We start from the raw sequence: 22,116 nt of genomic DNA, 5'->3' as shown, positions 1-22,116 counted from the left end.
GTTAGCTGTGGGCTTGTTATATATGGTGTATATCATGTTGAGATACTTTCCTTCTATTTCTAGTTTGTTGAGTGTTTTTGTCATGAAAGGGTGCTGAATTTTGTCAAATGCTTTTCTGCTCCTATAGTGATGATCAGATAGATGATTTTTATCCTTCATTCTGTTAATGTCTGTTGCGTACATCCAATCTATAGTTATTCAAGTCCACTGTTTCCTTATTGGCTTTCTGTGTGAATGATCTATCCAGTGTTGAAAATGGGATATTGAAGTCTGCTACCATTATTATATTTTCTGTTTTCTCTTCAGTTCTGTTAATACTTGCTTAATAAATTTAGGTGCTCCAATTTGGGGTGCATATATTTATTATTGCTATTTTCTCTTGATGAACTGACCCTCTTATAATTATATAATGACCTTCTTGGTCTCTTTTGACAGTTTTTGACTTAACTTCTGTTTTGTGAGATATAAGTATAACCATCCGTGTGTTCTTTTGATTACTATTGCGTGGAACATCTTTTACCATCCATTTGCTTTCAGCCTATATGTGTCCTGAAAACTATATATGCTTAATTAATTTAAAACATCATAAAGGAAAGTAGAATATTATCTGCCAAATTGTTGTAGTGAGGCAGGAGGGAGAAAAGTTTTGAGATTTTTTGTTTATGCTTTCCATTATATCTGTTTACATATTTGACCTTTTTTATCTAGCATGTGACATTTTTATAATAAAAAAAGAAGGAAAAATAAAACAGATAATAGCTCTTCACCTAACCAGATAGTACTTACTTGAGGAAGAGTTTTGTTTTGTTTTTTTTTAATTTTTAAATTAAAAAAAAAATTCTTGCTTCCAAAATTTAGTGAACAAAACACTTTGAACACTGTATTTTTACGTTACTAAATAAAAATAAAAATGTGAGAAAGAAATGCATCAAATTTCATCATCATTCACAGATGTAACAAAAATAGTCTCAGCTGATCAGTAACCTTTTCTAAGGTTCCTAGGTTGCTCAAAAATCACACATTTTTATCTTATCACTATAATGCAATCTCAAGCACTCAAAGGCATTGAATACCTATCTATATTTTTAAAATATCCTTATCTCTGCCATATTCTTGTAGTTTACAGATACCCTACACTGTTCAAAGGCAAAGCCATGTTAATTTTTTACTTCTTATACTGCACTTTCAATTATAATAGCTAACTGTTGTTTGACATACACTTAAAGAAAGAACTTGAGAATAAAAGTTGACAATTCATTGTCATTTGTCCTATTTCTTCCTCAGAGATTTTTTTTGTTAATGACTTTAGTCCATTTTTTAAAATTGGAATGTTTATGTCTTTCTTAAAAATTTTATATTCTCACCATATATTAGTTTTTGTATATATTTTATTTTATAAGTTTATAGTTTTTATCTTTTTAAAAACTTCTTAATGGTGTTTACCAGTGTACAGAAATTTTATTATGTAGACAAATCTTCTACTGTTATGTTTTATGGCTCCCGAATTTGATATCATTCTTAGTTATGCCTCCTCAGTTCACAAGAAATGTATGTATATTATATTATATATATTATATATATTATATATAATTATATATTATATAATATTATTATATATATATAATATATATATTATATAATATTATTATATATATAATATATATATTATATAATATATATTATATTATGTGTGCTTTATATCTGTACATTTCACCTCATATCTCATCTATATTTCTTTCTGGTGTTAAGTTTTAAGGTAGAGATAAAGACAGTTCGGTTCTTTTTTCCCCAAATGTATGGCCATATATTTTTAGTAATATATTTTAAATATTTTTAGTTGCTCCCTTTTTTTTTTTTAGTGTGTATCCATAAATTGCTCTTTTTATTGTTGAATAGTACTCCACTGTATAGATGTACTACAATTTGTGTATCCATTCACCTATTGATGGACATTAGGCTGTTTATAACTTTTAGCTTATACAAATAAAGCTGCTATGAACATCTCTGTACAAGCTTTTACAAAGACATACTTTTTTTTCTGTAAATACATAGGAGAAGAATGACTGGATCACATGGGTGTATGTTTAACTTAAAAAAACTGTCATAATGTTTTCCGAAGTGGCTGTACCGTTTTACTTTTCCCATCAGTAATGTATGAGAGTTCTGGTTTTGCCACATCTTTGCCAATATTTGGTATGGTCAGTCTTTTAAATTTCAGCCATTGTAATAGGTGTGGAGTAGTGTCTCACCGTGTGTGTTTTTTTTAATTATTATTGTTATTTTAAAAATATTGAAGCATAATTGCTTTACAATGTTGTGTTAGTTTCTGTTGTATAACAGAGTGAGTCAGCTATATGTATACATGTATTCCCATATCCCCTCCCTCTTGCGTCTCCCTCCCACCCTCCCTATCCTACCCTTCTAGGTGGTCACAAAGCACCAAGCTGATCTCCCCGTGCGATGCAGCTGCTTCCCACTAGCTATCTATTTTACATTTGGTAGTGTGTATATGTCAATGCTACTCTCTCACTTCGTCCCAGCTTACCCTTCCCCCTCCCTGTGTCCTCAAGTCCATTCTCTGTGTCTGCTTCTTTATTCCTGTCTTGCCCCTAGGTTCTTCAAGACAATTTTTTTTTTTTTTAGATTCCATATATATGTGTTAGCATACGGTATTTGTTTTTCTCTTTCTGACTTACTTCACTATGTATGACAGACTCTAGGTCCATCCACCTCACTACAAATAACTCAATTTCGTTTCTTTTTATGGCTGAGTAATATCCCATTGTATGTACGTGCCACATCTTCTTTATCCATTCATCTGTTGAAGGACAGTTAGGTTGCTTCCATGTCCTAGCTATTGTAAATAGTGCTGCAGTGAACGTTGTGGTACATGACTCTTTTTGAATTATGGTTTTCTCAGGGTATATGCCCAGTAGTGGGATTGCTGGGTCATATGGTAGTTCTATTTTTCGTTTTATAAGGAACCTCCATACTGTTCTCCATAGTGGCTGTATCAATTTATAATCCCACCAACAGTGCAAGAGGATTCCCTTTTCTCCACACCCTCTCCAGCATTTATTGTTTGTAGATTTTTTGATGATGGCCATTCTGACTGGTGTGAGGTGATACCTCATTGTAGTTTTGAGTTGCATTTCTCTAATGATTAGTGATGTTGAGCATCCTTTCATGTGTTTGTTGGCAATCTGTATATCTTCTTTGGAGAAATGTCTGTTTAGGTCTTCTGCCCATTTATGGATTGGGTTGTTTGTTTTTTTTTGATATTGAGCTGCATGAGCTGCTAGTATATTTTGGAGATTAATTCTTTGTTAGTTGCTTCGTTTGCAAATATTTTCTCCCATTCTGAGGGTTGTCTTTTCGTCTTGTTTATGGTTTCCTTTGCTGCGCAAAAGCTTTTAAGTTTCATTAGGTTCCATTTGTTTATTGTGTTTTTATTTCCATTTCTCTAGGAGGTGGGTCAAAAAGGATCTTGCTGTGATTAATGTCATAGAGTGTTCTGCCTATGTTTTCCTCTAAGAGTTTTATAGTGTCTAGCCTTACATTTAAGTCTTTAATCCATTTTGAGTTTATTTTTGTGTGTGGTTTTAGGGAGTGTTCTAATTTCATTCTTTTACATGTAGCTGTCCCGTTTTCCCTGCACCACTTTTTGAAGAGGCTGTCTTTTCTTCATTGTATATGCTTGCCTCCTTTATCAAAGATAAGGTAACCATATGTGCATGGGTGTATCTCTGAGCTTTCTATCCTTTTCCACATATCTTTATTTCTATTTTTATGCAGTACCATACTGTCTTGATTACTGTAGCTTTGTAGTATAGTCTGAAATCAGGGAGCCTGATTCCTCCAGCTCCATTTTTCTTGCTCAAGATTGCTTTGGCTATTTGGGGTCTTTTGTGTTTCCATACAAATTGTGAAAAATTTTTTTCTAGTTCTGTGTAAAATGCCCTTGGTAGTTTGATAGGGATTGCACTGAATCTGTAGATTGCTTTGGGTAGTATAGTCATTTTCACAATGTTGATTCTTCCAGTCCAAGAACATGGTATATCTCTCCATCTGTTTGTATCATCTTTAATTTCTTTCATCAGCCTCTTATAGTTTTCTGTGTACAGTTCTTTTGTCTCCTTAGGTAGGTTTATTCCTAGGTATTTTCTTCTTTTTGTTGCAGTAGTAAATGGGAGTGTTTCCTTAATTTCTTTTTCAGATTTTTCATCATTAGTGTATAGGAATGCAAGAGATTTCTGTGCATTAATTTTGTATCCTGCTACTTTACCAAATTCAGTGATTAGCTCCAGTAGTTTTCTGGTAGCATCTTTTGAATTCTCTGTATATAGTATCATGTCATACGCAAACAGTGACAGCTTTAGTTCTTCTTTTCCATTTTGGATCATTTTTATTTCTCTTTCTTCTCTGATTGCTGTGGTTGAAACTTCCAAAACTATGTTGAATAATAGTCTTGAGAGTGGGCATCCATGTCCTGTTCCTGATTTTAGAGGAAATGGTTTCAGTTTTTCACCATTGAGAACGATGTTGGCTGTGGGTTTGTCATATATGGCCTTTATTATGTCGAGGTAGGTTCCCTCTGTGCCTACTTTCTGCAGGGTTTTTATCATAAATAGGTGTTGAATTTTGTTGAAAGCTTTTTCTGTATCTATTGAGATGATCATATGGTTTTTATCCTTCAGTTTGTTAATATGGTGTATCACATTGATTGATTTGCATATATTGAAGAATCCTTGCATTCCTGGGTAAACCCCACTTGCTCATGGTGTATGATCCTTTTAATGGGCTGTTGGATTCTGTTTGCTGGTATTTTGTTTACGATTTTTGCATCTATGTTCATCAGTGGTATTGGGCTGGAGTTTTCTATTTTTTTGTGACATCTTTGTCTGGTTTTGGTATCAAGGTGATGGTGGCCTTGTAGAATGAATTTGGGAGTGTTCCTTCCTCTGCTATATTTTGGAAGAGTTTGAGAAAGATAGGTGCTAGCTCTTCTCTAAATGTTTGTTAAAATTCACCTGTGAAGCCATCTGGTCCTGGGCTTTTGTTTGTTGGAAGATTTTTAATCACAGTTTCAATTTCAGTGCTTGTGATTATTATTATTATTATTATTATTATTATTATTATTATTATTATTATTCAGTGCTTGTAATATTTTCTATTTCTTCTTGGTTCAGTCTCAGAAGTTTGTGCTTTTCTAAGAATTAGTCCATTTCTTCCAAGTTGTCCATTTTATTGGCATTTAGTTGCTTGTAGTAATCTCTCATGATTCTTTGTTTTTCTGCAGTGTCAGTTGTTACTTCTCCTTTTTCATTTCTAATTCTATTGATTTGAGTCTTCTCCCTCTTTTTCTTGGTGAGTCTGGCTAAGTGTTTACCTTCTCAAAAACCGGCTTTCAGTTTTATTGAGCTGTGCTATTGTTTCCTTCATTTCTTTTTCATTTTTTTCTGATCTGATCTTTATGATTTCTTTCCTTCTGCTAACTTTGGGCTTTTTTTGTTCTTTCTCTAATTCCTTTAGGTGTGAGGTTAGGTTGTTTATTTGAGATTTTTCTTGTTTCTTGAGGTAAGATTGTATTGGTATAAACTTCCCTCATAGAACTGCTTTTTCTGCATCCCATGGGTTTTGGGTGGTCATGTTTTCATTGTCATTTGTTTCTAGGCATTTTTTGATTTCTTCTTTGATTTCTTCAGTGATCTCTTGGTTATTTAATAGTGTATTGTTTAGCCTCCATGTGTTTGTATTTTTTACAGTTTTTTTCCTGTAATTGATATCTAGTCTCATAACGTTGTGGTCAGAAAAGATACTTGATATGATTTCAATTTTCTTAAATTTACCAAGGCTTGATCTGTGACCCAAGATGTGGTCTATGCTGGAGCATAGATCCATGAGCACTTGAGAAGAAAGTGCATTCTGTTGGTTTTTGGATGGAATGTCTTATAAATATCAATTGAGTCCATCTTGTTTAACGTGTCATTTAAAGCTTGTGTTTCCTTATTTATTTTCATGTTGGATGATCTGTCCTTTGGTGAAAGTGGGGTGTTAAACGTCCCCTACTGTGATTATGTCACTGTTGATTTCCCCTTTTATGGCTGTTAGCATTTGCCTTATGTATTGAGGTGCTCCTATGTTGGGTGCATAAATAGTTACAATTGTTATATCTTCTTCTTGGATTGATCTCTTGATCATTATGTAGAGTCCTTCTTTGTCTCTTGTAATAGTCTTTATTTTAAAGTCTATTTTGTCTGATATGAGAATTGCTACTCCAGCTTTCTTTTGATTTCCATTTGCATGGAATATCTTTTTCCATCCCCTCTCTTTCAGTCTGTATGTGTCCCTAGGTCTGAAGTGGGTCTCTTGTAGACAGCATATATACAGGTCTTGTTTTTGTATCCGTTTAGCTAGTCCATGTGTTTTGGTTGGAGCCTTTAATCCATTTACATTTAAGGTAATAATCGCTATGTATGTTCCTATTACCATTTTCTTAATTGTTTTGGGTTTGTTTTTGTAGGTCTTTTCCTTCTCTTGCATCGGGGGAGGGAGGGTAGTAGTTATAATTGGAATGCGGGGCGAGCCTATGGTTGCAGAGGCCAGCTTGATGTTGCAACAGCCTGAGGCACGCGGTATGTTCTCTGGGGGAAGTTATCCCTGGATCATGGGACACTGGCAGTGGCGGGCTGCACAGGCTCCCGGGGTCGGGGGTGTGGATAGTGCCTTGTGCTTGCACACAAGATTCTTGGTGGCTGGAGCAGCAGGGTTAGTGTTTCATGCCCATCTCTGGGGTCCGAGCTGATAGCCACAGCTCGCGCCCATCTCTGGATCTCATTTAGGCGGTGCTCTGCCTTCTGTGGGCAGACAGAGAAGGAATCCCCTCTCCTCGCGCACCCCGAAACAATGGTCTCTTGCCTCTTAGGCAGCTCCAGACCTTTTCCTGGACTCCCTCCCAGCTAGCTGTGGCTCACTAGCCCCCCTTCAGGCTGTGTTCACGCTGCCAACCCCAGTCCTCTCCCTGGGATCTGACCTCCGAAGCCTGAGCCTCAGCTCCCAGCCCCCGCCCGCCCCAGCGGGTGAGCAGACAAGCCTCTCAGGCTGGTGAGTGCTGGTCGGCACTGATCCTCTGTGCGGGAATCTCTCCACTTTGCCCTCTGCACCCCTGTTGCTGCGCTCTTCTCCGTGGCTCCGAAACTTCCCCCAGCCCACCCCCCGTCTCTGCCAGTGAAGGGGCTTCCTTGTGTATGGTAACTTTTCCTCCTTCACAGCTCCCTCCCAGAGGTGCAGGTACCGTCCCTGTCCCTATTCTTTTGTCTCTGTTTTTTCTTTTTTCTTTTGCCCTACCCAGGTACGTGGGGATTCTCTTACCTTTCGGGAAGTCTGAGGTCTTCTGCTTGTGTTCAGTAGGTGTTCTCTAGGAGTTGTTCCACATGTAGATATATTTTTGATGTATTTATGGGGAGGAAGGTGATCTCCATGTCTTACTCCTCTGCCATCTTGAAGATCCCTCCTGGTGGTAATTTTAAAATGTCTATTGTCATCCAAAACTATGGGATGGATGACACTACTATTTATAAGACCTTTGCTGTATCCTATTAAGATAAATAGTAAGATGATATTTGCTCTTAATAAATTTGTATTCTAGTTGGAATGCCAATTTATGTAGATTTGAAAACATTAGTGAATAAGAATGTAAAATAAACTGCTAGATTGTGTGCTAAATTTTGTGAGATGATGTTAATCCATAACTGATCATATTTAAGATAGGGATAAATCACTATTTCTCCTTTAAGGGAACAAAAATGTTACTATGACTGAATAAAGTTCCTTCTAATCTCATTCATGATTATGTCCCCTTTCCTTCTGTTTTCTGCTTTTGAGGTATTCATTCATCTATAGTTTTTCTATGTGTGAATCTGAGAAACTGAATTTTAGAAATATTTCCAGGCCCATTTGGAAAGCAAAAAGTTCTTTTCCTTTTTAAAAATTGTGTGATTAAATTTACTTTTTGCTAATAGAAAACCAGTTTGATATAAAATGTTACTCAAGTTTCATAGATACCTGTCATTTAATATATTTATTTAGGGGAGATATCATCTTTATGGATTAAATTAAGTGATGAAACATAGATGCCTGTCCTGTTTCAGTTAAAAAAATTTCCTACCATCCAATTTCATTTTAAAATTATTTTTATAGTGTTAACCTAGAGGATCATCATCAAATAACTACATATATTTCTGTATAAATATTACATAGAAAAATCATTTATTTTCTTTTTGATTCATTTTTCTTCTGAGAATTGTACAAAAGTCAAGCTAAAAGAAACAATAATAAAGAGAAATGAATTGAAGGCCTTTGACAAAATTGAATATAAAATCTCCTCTTTGTAGTTCTTGCCAACAGAATTTTTATATGCTGCTGTTGATACCTGAGACTGAGGTGTAGACTTTTATTTTTTAGAGAATATTGTATTAAAGCCAATCTATGGTGGTATTTAAAGACTGTTACATGTTGCATGCTACCTTCCTTGTCAGAGGAAATTCAGTCTGTTGGAATCAAATGACATAGGAAACAAGATGATTAATTCCTACTGCCTCCCGCTTCCCATTGGTAGAAGAATTGAGAACCTCAGGCTTTACATTCTTTATCCAACCTGATTTAAAGCTCAGACACTTGTATGAGAACTCTGGTAAATCCAGTTATCACAGACAAACATCATCATCAAGCGGTTTTCCAGTCTTCTTTTTTCCACTAGTCATAGTATATACAGATTATTATATATCTATTATAAAGAAAAGAAAATTGATCTGAAAAAAATTGTTTTTAAGTATCTGATAATTTGTGAAGAGATTTGAACTATATTCTTGTAAATTTTTAAGGCATCACTTGAGAAATGAAATGAGATTGTATTGTGCAAATAGAACCCAATGTAAAAAAAAAAAAAAAGAAAAAAGAGAGTAAAAGATCTATGGGAAGAGAATTCTATTGTGGATTCTACTCTGTGCTTACTAGATTTCTCCAGCCATCACCATAGCTGTTGCAGGTTGACCTGGGGAAGTTTTCAGCTTGTCAAATGATCTCTGAGAGTGTAGCAAGGTGAAACTAAAGATCTGCTTAACTGATTCCCTGGCTTAGTTCCAGCAAGTGCAATGGTACAGCTCTGAAGTGTAAAGTACGTAATCATTAAACCTGCTCTAGGAGAAGAAACAGTTTACACATTTCCCCACCACACCAGTATGGTGTCTAATTAACCCTTTAAGTGAAAGACCTCTTAAGCAACAGGTAGATTTCTCTTCTACCTTGTAATCACTTACTGAATGCTGCCATTTGTAATTATGCTGCCTGTATTATTAAACTTCTTTGAGGGATCCTGATGCAGTGCTGAGCACCTACCATATACACTAAGGAATACACAGATGAGTAGAGATTTCCAAACATCAAGGAGGAATGGGAAGGTGTTAAAATCACATAAACACAACATATGAAAAAAGTCATGTGAACTGTACAAAGAAAAAAACCACAGTAAACATTAACAGAGCAGTTACATCATTCAAGAGGCACCAGGAATTCCTTTAGGGAAGATATAAAATCTAAGATAAAAATAGAAAATGGATAGACTTAAGACAAAATATTTTAAAAAGTAGGATATATTCCTTGGAGAGAACAGGCTGAGGAAAAATGAGGCAGGCACAAAGCTTTAGAGTACATCTGATGAACTACAAGTAGTCCAATCCAGTTAGATCACAGAACAGTTGTGGGATTTAAATTTTAAAACACAGTTACCAGTAATTCATAGGTGGCCTTGATGTCAGAGTTTTAGTCAATGTAAGAAAGCTTCTGAAAATTTTTGGAAAAGGGAGCGACACAGCCAGAATTGTGTTGAAAGATTTACTTGTGGACCGAGTTGGGGAGAGTTAGAAGCCAGGAGATTCATTGTGATGTCTGGCAGTAGTGTTCATCCAAATTAGTCTAATAGAAATGAACTAGAGATTTTGGCTCTGTGGTAACTCAGAGGCTGATGTACAAAGAGATTTGCAGGAGAAGGTGATAAGTGTTTTGAACATGATGAATTCGAAATAAAAGCAGGTGAAGATATACAGGAAGTAGGAGAGAAGAGAGAACTAGAGCACAGGAGAGAAGTCAGAAGAAGTAAAAAAGATTTGGAAGCCATTGACTGAAGGATGGGGATTGAAGTGGATGAAATAAATAAGAACTCTAGGGACAAGCGTGTAGATGAATGAGATTTTTCATCAAAATGTGTCCAGGCCCACTCACAACCTGAAATAGATCCATCCATTTGATTTAAACTCATATAGTTTTTTTTATTGTTTATCTTAGAACTGTATGATTATACTTATTTTTATGTCTATTTGTTTAACATCTGTCTCCACAATAAGCCCATGTACCAGTCAGAGAAACAAACCACCGCAGAAGAATTTTAGTACAGGAAATTGTATTTTGGGTTGGGGTGAACACAAATGAAGTGGTGAGTCTAATCTAGATGTCTTATTCCCTCTCATATGACACAAGAGACGGGACATCAGTGCCTAGGCTTCCTGTTTCTGGAGACCGCTCATGAATACTCCCGAGACTTTTTGAAGTAGTTCACAACTTACCTGCTCTTTCTTATTTCCTCATTCCTTTTCATCTCTCATTTCCTGCTGCCATTCAAATAGCCTTGACTTTCCATAGTCACCAACACATGCCCCTCCTCAGTTGCCCCTCTTTATTGAAATAACCCACTTAGTTTCCATCAACTCTTTCTGATGATTTGTAACTTTAGTGTGTAGGGCAGATGGCTGTGTATGGGGGGAGGGAGATGTTGGCACCTCAAATAAAATAGTTTTGTTAGAGGACAATGGTTAGGTAGTAGATGCAGTTTAAGACACCTTTTGAGCTTGGGGAACAAACCTTATAAAGTAAGGCTCAGTTTTCATTAAAGTAACAAAGTACTGGATATAGTTCCATAGAAGAAGTACTCCCAGGCTGGTGGCAGTGAGGAGTAAGGTTGGTTTTCCCTGCACAGCCGTCTGCTGCTCTTCACAGGAGGGAGATGGGCTCCTGCTCCCTCTCCGCTGGCCCTGACTTGGGAGATCTCTGGGCTTGTCCATGAAAGGTCCAGAACAGGTGGGTGGGACCTCCTGCTGAGGGTGTGTTTTCTCCTAGAATCTCTAAAATCAAACAGATTTTTTACTCTCTGAAGACTGGTTTAGGAGAGCGCCCCCTTTTTGAACTAAATGAAAAATTGTATTCCTCCTAAAAATCATAGTTGCATCTTTTTTTTGGTGGATCCAGTTGTGTTTTTTGCCTTTACATGGTAAGAGAGCATTCTTCTCCTATCCACCAGGATTTATGTCCCAAACCATTTTACTTGATTCTGCTGTGGAAATCAAGAGTAGTGAAGAAGTTTCAGAGTTGTTGTTGTTGTTTTCCCACAGGAGGAACCTAAAAAGTCTGCTGAAACATCTGCCATTTGGTCTCTCTAAACTTCCTGTTACATGTGTGATTCTATATTTCTAAACAATAGTTATCTTGTATAAAAAATATGCTAACTCAGCACTCCCTCACATACTTCTTAAATGAGTGTGATATAAAGTGATCTTAATTTTGGTCATTTGATGCAGTATTGGAAAAAGAATGTTGCAGGTTAGGGAATGAAGACAAAAACAAAAGTAATAATACAGGCAGAGAGAGTGAAGTGTGAATTAAAGAAATATATAAGAAATAAAAAAATAAATTAAAAAGGTGAAAGGAGAGATCAAAAGGAAGATAACCAAAGAGAAGAGGAGAAAAAAAACTGAGTAAAAGAAACGTCATTCACCAGGGATTGAAAGTGCCCAGCAGTGAAAGTGCCCAGTCCTAACCACTGGACCACGAGAGACTTCCCTAAACATATCTTTTTTATATGTAATTAGAAAAAAGAAAAGAAGTCACTTCTTCAAAATATTGTCTAGAAAATCTTGATTGGTTTTTAGCAGTGTTTTATGGAACAATCTATATCTAAATAAGATTTTATTTATAGTCATAAAAACAATGAAAGATACACATACGTATCTTTCAACTCAGTGTTCCCTAGAACCATATAACCAAGTGTATCTGTGACTTTGACAAGTTAGGGGATTATTCATCTTGAGCAACAAGCCAGCTAGGGTAGGTGGTCAAGGGCAGTCCAGGCTTCCATGGTGCCGGCTTCCTCTCTCTTCCTGCCCAGCCCTTCTTAGCAGAGGCTGCTGCACCTCAAGCATCACAGCCTGTCCCTCAGAGAAGGAGGAAGTGGAGGAGGGGATGTGTCATTGGCCAGAATGGGGTCCCCGGCCTCTCCTAGCTAACAGGATTTTTGGGAAGGTACATTTTAGATTTTCCAGTCTGTGTGGGAGAGGAAGGCAAGTAAGATGAGGGTGGAGTTGAGTAGTGAGTGGCCTCTAGTTACCCTTTTGCCTCAGTAGCCAGAGATTTCAGGCCTTCCACCTTACACACCCACCCCCTGCCCCACTATTAATAAACTATCCTAAGTGGCATGTAAAAAAAAAAAAAGTGTCATTCAAAACTTTTTCTTGGGCTCAGGCTTTTGGGTGTCAAGTTTTAAGCCCTAACTATAGCCAAAGCTTATCTCATTATCATACCCCTTAACACTTTGAATGCCATTTCTCAAGACTGTATCATCCATCAAAACCAAGTGGAGTAGGTAAGAAAGTAAATATAAGAAGGTGGCACATGACCTGTCTCCTGGGAGGGGCAAAGTAGAGTGGTGAGCCTGATGGAAAGAAAATTAACAACACCTAAAGAAAACACAGAGAAAGAAAATTAAAAATAACCTAGGATTCTAACATGTACAGATAATCATTGTAAAGGGTTTGGTCTCTGTGTCCATCTAAACTTGTATCTCTATATGCATTTTTGACATTAATCATACTGTGCCTACAATTTGTCACTGACCTTTATACTTTAAAACATTATGATCAGTTTTCCATGTAAATAGATGTAGGAGTACACTATTTTGATGAATCAGTATGCTGTCTGACTTAGGAAAATGTCGATAAATGTTTTTTGAGTGAACTAATTTTAATAGCTACATAGAATTCCTTAACCAACGTTGTGGAAGTTAGACTGTAAATGTCTAGGGACATGATTTGTACTATTATGCTATTTGTTCTAGTGTGTGGGCATAGGAAATGGGATCACTAATATCTTCTGAGATTCTTTATAATTATCCCTTTGAGCAGTTTTTTCACACAGCCCAAGGTGGCTGGAAATGATCCCAATCTGCAGGTTTTGTTTTTTTTTTTTAATTTGAAAGCCCAGTTTTTATATCTCATATATGATCCGTAATATCTTCTAGGATAGAATATTCCAAACTGATGAAGAAGAGAATCATCTGGATTGCTTATTAAATATAAATTCTGGCCTGTCTCTCTTCTAAAAATTATGATATTGTAACTCCGGATTGTTGTCTAAGAATCAGTATATTTAAGAATCTCTCCAGGCAAGTATTGGTTTTGTTATTTATCTTCATCTTTACCACAACCCCTGTGGTAGGAGTCGTCCACGTTGGAGAAGGCAGTTTGGTGAAGGGGAGGAACTTGGTTTTCAAGATGTTTTGAACTTCCCAGAGCAAGACCTAGTGTTGGCCTTTATTTCTGACATTTTCAGGTTGAAAGCTGCAAATCACAGTCTCTATTTACTTTAAAAAGTAGCTTTGGGAATGAGCATAAATACAGGAAGTCGTAAAGGACAACAAGTAGGGAAGTTTGCTACTGAGTGCTTTAGGAATTCTTATGTATGAAGCAAGATTTTAAAAGTATTTCCCATTGGAGTTGTTTTTTTTAAAATCTTCAGTGGACTCAGTTATCTTTCACAATTATTCTTTGCTTAGAGAAATAAAGACATAGAAGAACATAATTAAATCCTTGACTTTGGCATCTCTTAAGTGTAAGACCCAGAGCTACACGATTGATTGAGAACTATATGTACTCTATCAGACATAGGGCTTCCTGTCCCCCAATCCTAGACTAGCTACAAATTACATAGTCTGGGGAAAGAGAAAGAGTCATAACAGAACACAGCTAATTAAATGTAGGTGATGATCCTGAGAATTAACTCTGTGGTCTCTTCCTCACTAACGTCCTGCTGGGAAGTGGAGGAAAATAGAAAATCCAAATAGATTTAGAATATCTGAGAATTAGAGGGACAGCTTCCTCATCCTCTCTGTGGAGTTTCTGGCAACCACTGAATGGAAAGATGGCAATGTTGGCAGGTGGGCTTGGCATAGCCTCAAAATTCCAGTGTAGTTATTTGTCTCCTGTGGTCCAAGAGTGACAAAGAAGTAGCTAGAAATGAGGGAAACATGGTGATGATTTGTTGTCAGAACACGTAATATGCTGTAATTACCTGCGTGGAACAATAATGATAAGGCAAATGCAAGTGACTCTATTTCAGTGCGTACGTCTTAGACTGATGGTGACCCTGAACTAAGCAAGGAGCTTTCTCTCGCAGCAGCCCACCAAACCAATGCCTTAACCCTCTACAAGCCCCTAGGAATGTAGTCACATTCGTGAGTAGAAAAGCCTTTAAATAAATAAAATTTCTCTGAATTGTCTGATGTGAATTTTTCCCAGTGGGAAGAATGAGAGATTTAAGTAGACCATTTGTTCAATTATAGAGACATCAGGGAAGGTTTTATTTCTCTAAAACTGCCAAAAGTATAGTTAGTTAAAATATTAAGTTCTCTTGGGTTGGAAAAAGGTGTTCCTATATGCTAAAGGAATTTGAAAGGAGAGTGAAGGAGAGGATTGCAGATTAGAATAAAGACTTTATGTTTTGAACTGGCCAAGACTTTCTGTGGAGCTCGCTGCTCCGCACTTTAAAACTTGGAAAAGGAAGAGTTTTGGTGAAATGAGACATCCGTGTAATTCTAAGATATACTTAGCAAGTTACCATGCTGCTATTTCTTGGGATGAAGTGGTATTTAAAAATAAATAAATGTCAAAGAATCAACAAATATGGGATATTATGTGCATTACATTTTGCTGGATGCCTATCAGAAGTTTTATTTTACTTATTTACTTATTTTAAGAATGAATTAAACACAATTCAGTAAACTGATGTAGAATCCTACCAGGAGAAATGAGCCGAAGGCAGGGTTAACCTCCTCTAATGCCAGCTCTGCCCTTGCCCCTGGGGTAAGGATGGAAGGGATCTGTTAATATGCAAATATGGTCTGAGAAAGGTAATCCCTTGTGCCGTTATCAGCTCAAGTGTAACTGCCAAATTATTAGGTAATTCTCCTCTAGAAATGACATATATTGCATATTTGTTTACATCAGAAATAGGGAAAGTTTTAGAGCACTCAGTATTTTTAGGTGGAGCAAGTCAAGGACAAGCTTTACGGCACGAGTCTGTCAAATTGGGAAAGAACTCTGAAGCTTCTGGGATTTGGGGATGGGGAAAGGATGAGAGTGTGTGGTGTGGTCCAGATAGAAAGAGGGTGTAAAATGGGCAGAGGCAGGGAAATAAAGACAAGCTAGTTTAAGAGATTCAATCTGGCCGAAAGTGATATTCCTGACAAAGATGCAGCCCTGAATCTAGTTAAGCTTGATAAACCAAACTGAGAAACATTCTTAAAAAAAAAACAACTGACCTATAGTCTATGAAGATATTAATGTCATAAAATTTAAGGAACTGTTCAAACTAAAAGAGACAAGAGAAACATTACAACTAAATGTAACATGTAATTCTGAATGGGATGCTTTTTCTGTAAAAGATTTTTTTGGAACAACTGACAAGACCTGCATAGGGTCTGATAATTAAATAATAGTAACATATTAAAGTTAACTTTCTTTTTGTTGGTTTTATTGTGGCTATTAGAATTCCCTGGCAGGAAATACTCACTAAAATATCTGGGAATGATGGACCAGAAAGTGTAAAAAATATTATCTACACTGAACTTCCAACTTTTTCATACGTTTATGCTTCTTTTAGAGAGAGAAAGAGGACCATTTAAAATCATACTTATTTAAAAAACACCACCAACAAATATATACCAAGCAATAGAAAAAATAAACCAACAATTCCTGATGTTTAATAGTTTTATATTATTTCTATGGTTTCTTGCTGTATTCAGTATGCCCCGCAAACTATGCTACTCAGTTCTCACCTTAAACCTCACAGCGTTCAATCACACCATAGTCATTTTCTCACAGCTTTCTGACACCATGCTCTCATCTTCATGTTCCTCAGGACTTTTTTTTTCTCCACCTGAATATAAATAGAATTTGAACAAGAAGAAATTCTCTAATATGAGAGGAAAAACCTTTGAAGTGATCTCTTCTGGAAGTTTTATGTTTATTGCTATCCTTTAGCTTTCCCCAAATGCCCATAAGCCAAAGATTTCATGTGTTATTTCTATAATTTGGTAGTTTTCATTCAAATTATGCATTAAAAATGAATATCCATCTTAAAACAGTTGGCATGATAAATTATCTACTAAATTTTTCATTTCACAAAAGGCCGTGTTTTATGCCGTACACTTACGTGGTAAAGCGACTTTTAAGTCAGAAAGACACATTTATGTTAAGTCAGGAATCAAGCTAAAAATCCCTTTAATCTCATGTTCCTATTTTAGATTCACCGTTTTTCCCTAGATTTTACTTTAAAATCCACATTTCAATCACACCTATATTTTCAAGAAATTAAATATAGAAAATTAATACTGTTCATGGTAAAACAATGTTTGGATAGAATTAATGACAAAAATTAAGATCTGCTAATTAATTCTAAATGCAGATATTAACATATAAATTACTATTTTCATGAAATGTAAAATAAATGTTAATTCTTATGAAATTAATATTTAAGATGAATATATTTCTGCAGCTTTATATTCTCAAGCTGATTAAAAGAAATACTTGGTGGAAAACCACTACTAAATAAATACAATAATAATAAGGCAGATGTTTCTATTACCAAATATGGTAATGTTTTTATTTTAATATATTATTTTTCAAATATATAAATATATATTTTTCAAAAATATGTATATAATATATATATAATCATTAGATGATGTATTCATTTTCTAGGGCTGCTATAACAAAGCACCACAAACTGGGTTGCTCAATACAGCAGACATTTATTGTCTCACAGTTCTGAAGGCTAGAAGTCCAAAATCTAGATGCTAGCAGGACCGTGTTCTCTCTGAAGGCTCCAGGGGAGGATCCTGTCTGGCCTCTGTCTATTTCTGGCAGTTGCCAACTATCCTTGACATCTCTTGTCTTATAGATACATTGGTTCAATCTCTCCCTCTGCAGTCACATGGCTCTCTTCCTGTGTGTCTGTCTCCTCTCTGTGCATGTCTCTGTGTTCAGATTTTCCTCTTCTTATAAGAACACCAGTCATTGGGTTAAGTATGACCTAATTTAGTATGACCTCATTTTAACTTGATTACATCTTTCCAAATAAGATCCAGTTGCTATAAATAAGGTCAAATTCTGAGGTGCCAGGTAGACATACATTTTGGGAGGACACTATTCAAGCCAACACAGATGGTAAACATTTCTTCCATATTTCGGTCATAATTATTATGAATAAAAACATATGGGCAAGGAGATATATAGATAATGAAAAAAATGAAAATGAATGTATAATGAAACTAAAACTTTCACCTTAAAATTTATGTTTCAAATCTACATTAAACTATGTTTATAGCTTCTGAGGCTGTCTTCTGAATCTATTTAATATAGTGGAACAAACCCAAGCTTTGTGATTAGACACAAAGTCTCCAAATTTCCTGAGATTTGTGATCTCAGGAAAATTACTAAGCATCTCCCACCCTTTGCTTCATCATCTGTTTATACATTACAAAATCAACCAAAAAAAATCTAATTAGATCATCTAGTTTTTAAATCATTAGATTGCACTTTTTAAACCAATTTTGTGAATTAGATACACATTATACACCTCCCCTGAATTTTATATTATTCTTCCCCTCTCGCTCCCTTAAAAAAAAGTATTAACATTATTTTCAGGTACTAATTTATGGCTCTGATTATTAGAAGAACTAACTTATCTTATATGACCCTACTAGTCTGCCCCAATACAAATAACAGTTTAATTCAAGCCTCATTTCAAAAAACAAATTTAATATAGAGTTCAGATATTACACATTCAGAAGACTGGCTAGGATTTGCTATCCACGTGATCTTCAACTGTGTGAACCCCCTGTATGAGCCCGGTTTCTTCTTGTGTAAAATGGGGTTTATAACTGTTTTACACGGTTGTGAGGTAGTAGGGATTAAATGCCCAGGTGCTTACATGTAATTTAAATTCAGCCAATGAAGGGGGCATTAATCTGAAATTTGAAAATTAGACTTGAGGTTATATCACACTTTTATTCTTTGTCCTGGTAAGCGGGGTCTTAAAAGTGTGTGTGTGTGTGTGTGTGTGTGTGTGTGTGTGTGTATTATTAGGATCACTAGCTTTGTTGTTTGAGTACTTATTGAGAGTCAACTTTTTGCCAGGTTCTGGTAGCTGCTAGATGTTGGTACATATTTGTTATACATTGAGTGACTAGACAGTTCAAACACAAGACGGTAAATGATGACAGAGAAATAGAGAGTTCTTTGGGAGAACAGAGGAGAAATAGCAAATGAAAAAATTCCAATTTAAAAAATGGAAGCAAAACGGTGTCCTCAAAATCAAATAAATTCATTTTTGGACACCAACAAAAATGAAGTAACATACAGATGTTTAAAACCATAAAATTAGTTCCAAAATCTAGTTTCATTTATTAAAAAGAACCAAAATGTTTTAGAGATAACTGCTTGTGAAGTCAATAAAAAAATTTTGATATTAATGTCAGTGATTTTCAAATTATACAATTAAGCTTTCTCCAGTGTAATCTGGTGGTATTAGTCATTTTGAGGCAGCAATAGTTAATTTGCAAGTGGATCAATTTCTGAATATAGATTTTAACATATTAATAAACAGCATTAAACTTTTAAAATCACTCAGCCTAAATGATTAGCTATAGTCCACTTACACAGATATTTTATAAATGAAAAATATATAAGCAAAAACAAAAGTACATTTTAATGGACAATATAAAGAGAAAATGATGTAAAAATATAATTTAAGTATTTTTACTATAATCTTATTATCTGGATGTATACATATTTGTATGATAAGTCATGTTAGTATAATAAAAATAACATATTTATTGAGTAATTATTATGTATCAGCATTTGTGATAGGTGTTATTTATTATTGATCTTACAAGCGTAACAGTTATGTAGGTAATTAATGAGGTTGTAATTTCCTCATATGTGAAAGGGGAAGTATAATACTAGCTCCTCGTAGGGATCTTTGGAAAGAAGAGATTAATATTTGAGTTCACACAGTGGGTATCTGGTGTATAACTTGAAGATTATCAGTACAGAATCTGAGCTCTTAATCACTACATACCCTATTGAAATATCCTAGATAACACGATGACACTGACCAAAAATATTTAACCAATCCAGACATACACTGAGTTGAAAAATGTCTGTTGGCAATCAGCATCCATTGCTACCTACTTTTACACTCTCTCTAGATCTCACAGTCGTGAAGCCAAAAATCTACATTTCCCAGACTCCTTGGTCACAAGGGTGGTAAATCAGATTTAAGTTCTGCCAGCTAGATGCATTGATATCAACTTTGGAAAGCAGGGGAGGTACAGAGGACCTTCCTCGGGCAGTAGTGGTGATCGATTTTCAGAACCCAACAGATAGGAGTTTTTGTGGAGGCTGAACATAGATGTACCACCATCTAGCCACAACCAGGCTTTGGAATAGCCAAAACATCAGCAGTACTTTCTTGTATCTGCCTGATCACTGGGGACAGTGATTCTTTCTCGTCTTGGGACTGGATGTACTATGATGCCATTACCTGCAGACTGCTGCTTTCCCAGCTCTTCCAATGATCTCATTAACCTCATTTTCTTGTATTATATCTCTTACTGCTCAAAATGTTTGGAATAACTTCTCTTTTCTGTATTGAACCTTTAATGATACATGTATATTTGGAAAAATAAATATTTAAATGGTTGCTGGAACTGACTAAATATTTTAGTATCATGCCCTCATTTCATAAATCTGACTCTCCTCTTCCTCATATATTTGTGGTGAGATATTTAAATCTTATTCAGTATCAGAATTTTAGTTACGATTTTTTTGTAACCCCAAGCATAAGAACAATTTAGTAAAATTATTTAAATAGATGAGGCTCAAATTGACTATAAAATTTATTTTCACCACATAATCTGCCAACACCCATCAGCAGTCACAAGTTGTGTGACTTCTCAGCAACCCCCAAATGATTCAAAAAGACAAATCCCTCTTCTCAGTTCTCAAGGGTGAATGACATACAACATTTTACATATGTTTAAATGCTAATTTCTAACTACATACCTAGAGAGTTTTAAGGTTACTAAGATGTGCTGTTCATAAATCATTTTTTTTAAAATTCTGTATCTTATGGAAAAGGCTGATTGACATACAATACCCGGCAGCCTTGTAAACATCTAAGATTACACAGAGGATCGGTTTGTCAGTCAAACTCACAAGATTCAGAGATCTCAGCCAGTATCAACCTCTACTAATAATTTCAAAGGTTCGGGTTGTGAGGGACAAGAGAAGCAGGGAGGTGGTTTGGACCTCCAATGTAAACCTCCCTTTGGCTCTTATGTTTCTCTCGTGACTTGTTCTGGCCCAGTTAAAAGATAAGGTTTCTAAATGAGGAGCACAGTCCCCTTACACAGAATGAGGGGCTTATGTCATGAGCTACCTCTATTTTATTCTCTGATAGATGCATGGTTTGGGGGGCAGTTTTCAGGAAGCCGTGCACCATAAAGCCAGACTGGTTTAACACAAGCAATCCTAGACGGCCCAAGTATAACAGTCTGAAAGCATTCCACAGATAAGGATTCCCCTTGCTAGCAGTGTGTGTGTGTGTGTGTGTGTGTGTGTGTGTGTGTGTGTGTGTGTGTGTGTGTATATATATATATTTTTTAATTCCAGCAGGTCTGTCACTAGCATGTTACAAGGAAATTAGACTGAACCTCTTGCCACCCTTTTCCTGGGAGTATCTTCCATCTGCATTGGGCTAACCTTTCACTGTGTAGAGGCATATATGTTTAAAGTTTTGGCCTATTATTACTGTGTAACTGAATTTCAAGATATATGTTTCTCATATACCTCCTTTTAAATACAAGTGACCCATATCACTCTTTCTAAAACAGATGTAAACTTGATTTCCTCAAATTTACTTACAGTGATCCTTTCTTATAGGGCCTATAAGTAAAACTATTTAAATTGTTCTACATGTTCTATCAAAATAAGTAAAATTGAAATATCTACTGTATTTTATACTCACACAAATAGTCATGCAGTCTTTGAAATAAACAATAGATGTGTTATGTCTGTTTCTTTCCAATTCTTGATTATCATCTTTTATTTTTTCCACTGTTAAGAAGAAGGAGGATGGGTAGACTTTAATGAGGAAATTCAGTAGTCATTGGTCTGAAGCCTCTTTGGAATTGTAACTTATGTTGGCCAAAGCCAGTTCTTAACAGTACACTTTTTGATGTATTACAGGAAATAATAAATTGGAGATAACAAAGCATTCTAGTTCAGCTTTCCTGAGGGAGAGGATGATTTTTTTTCTATAGAAATGTGCTAAGGATGCTGTTTTTGGAAGAATCTATGCTGAGGTTCTTCTTTTTAAAAAAGAAATTGAGATTAATGCTATTTTGTTAAGCAATCATGACTGCTGGCACAGATATCCTGAGACTCTCATTGGGTTTAATTGGCTTTGTTTATTTATTTCTTACAAACAGTGCACACTTTAATGATAGCAGTGTAAGCTAGTATCAAACAAAGAATGTTAACTCTCATCTTCAGACAAATTTGCCTAAATTCCTGTCTGCTAAGTATAATGGGTTATCAGTGAATTAAAAATTCCAACACATACAACTAAATGATCGGTGAGCTATAATGTGTTTTTTCTTTTCTTTTTGTTTTTTAGCTTATATAATTGACCTGTAGTATTTTGTCCGAAAGTTGTTTTTTTTTTTCCTCC

The sequence above is a fragment of the Balaenoptera physalus genome, assembly GCF_965194825.1.
Source record: "Balaenoptera physalus genome assembly, chromosome: 6".
Classification (NCBI taxonomy): Eukaryota; Metazoa; Chordata; class Mammalia; order Artiodactyla; family Balaenopteridae; genus Balaenoptera; species Balaenoptera physalus.
This window is presented reverse-complemented; position numbering follows the sequence as displayed.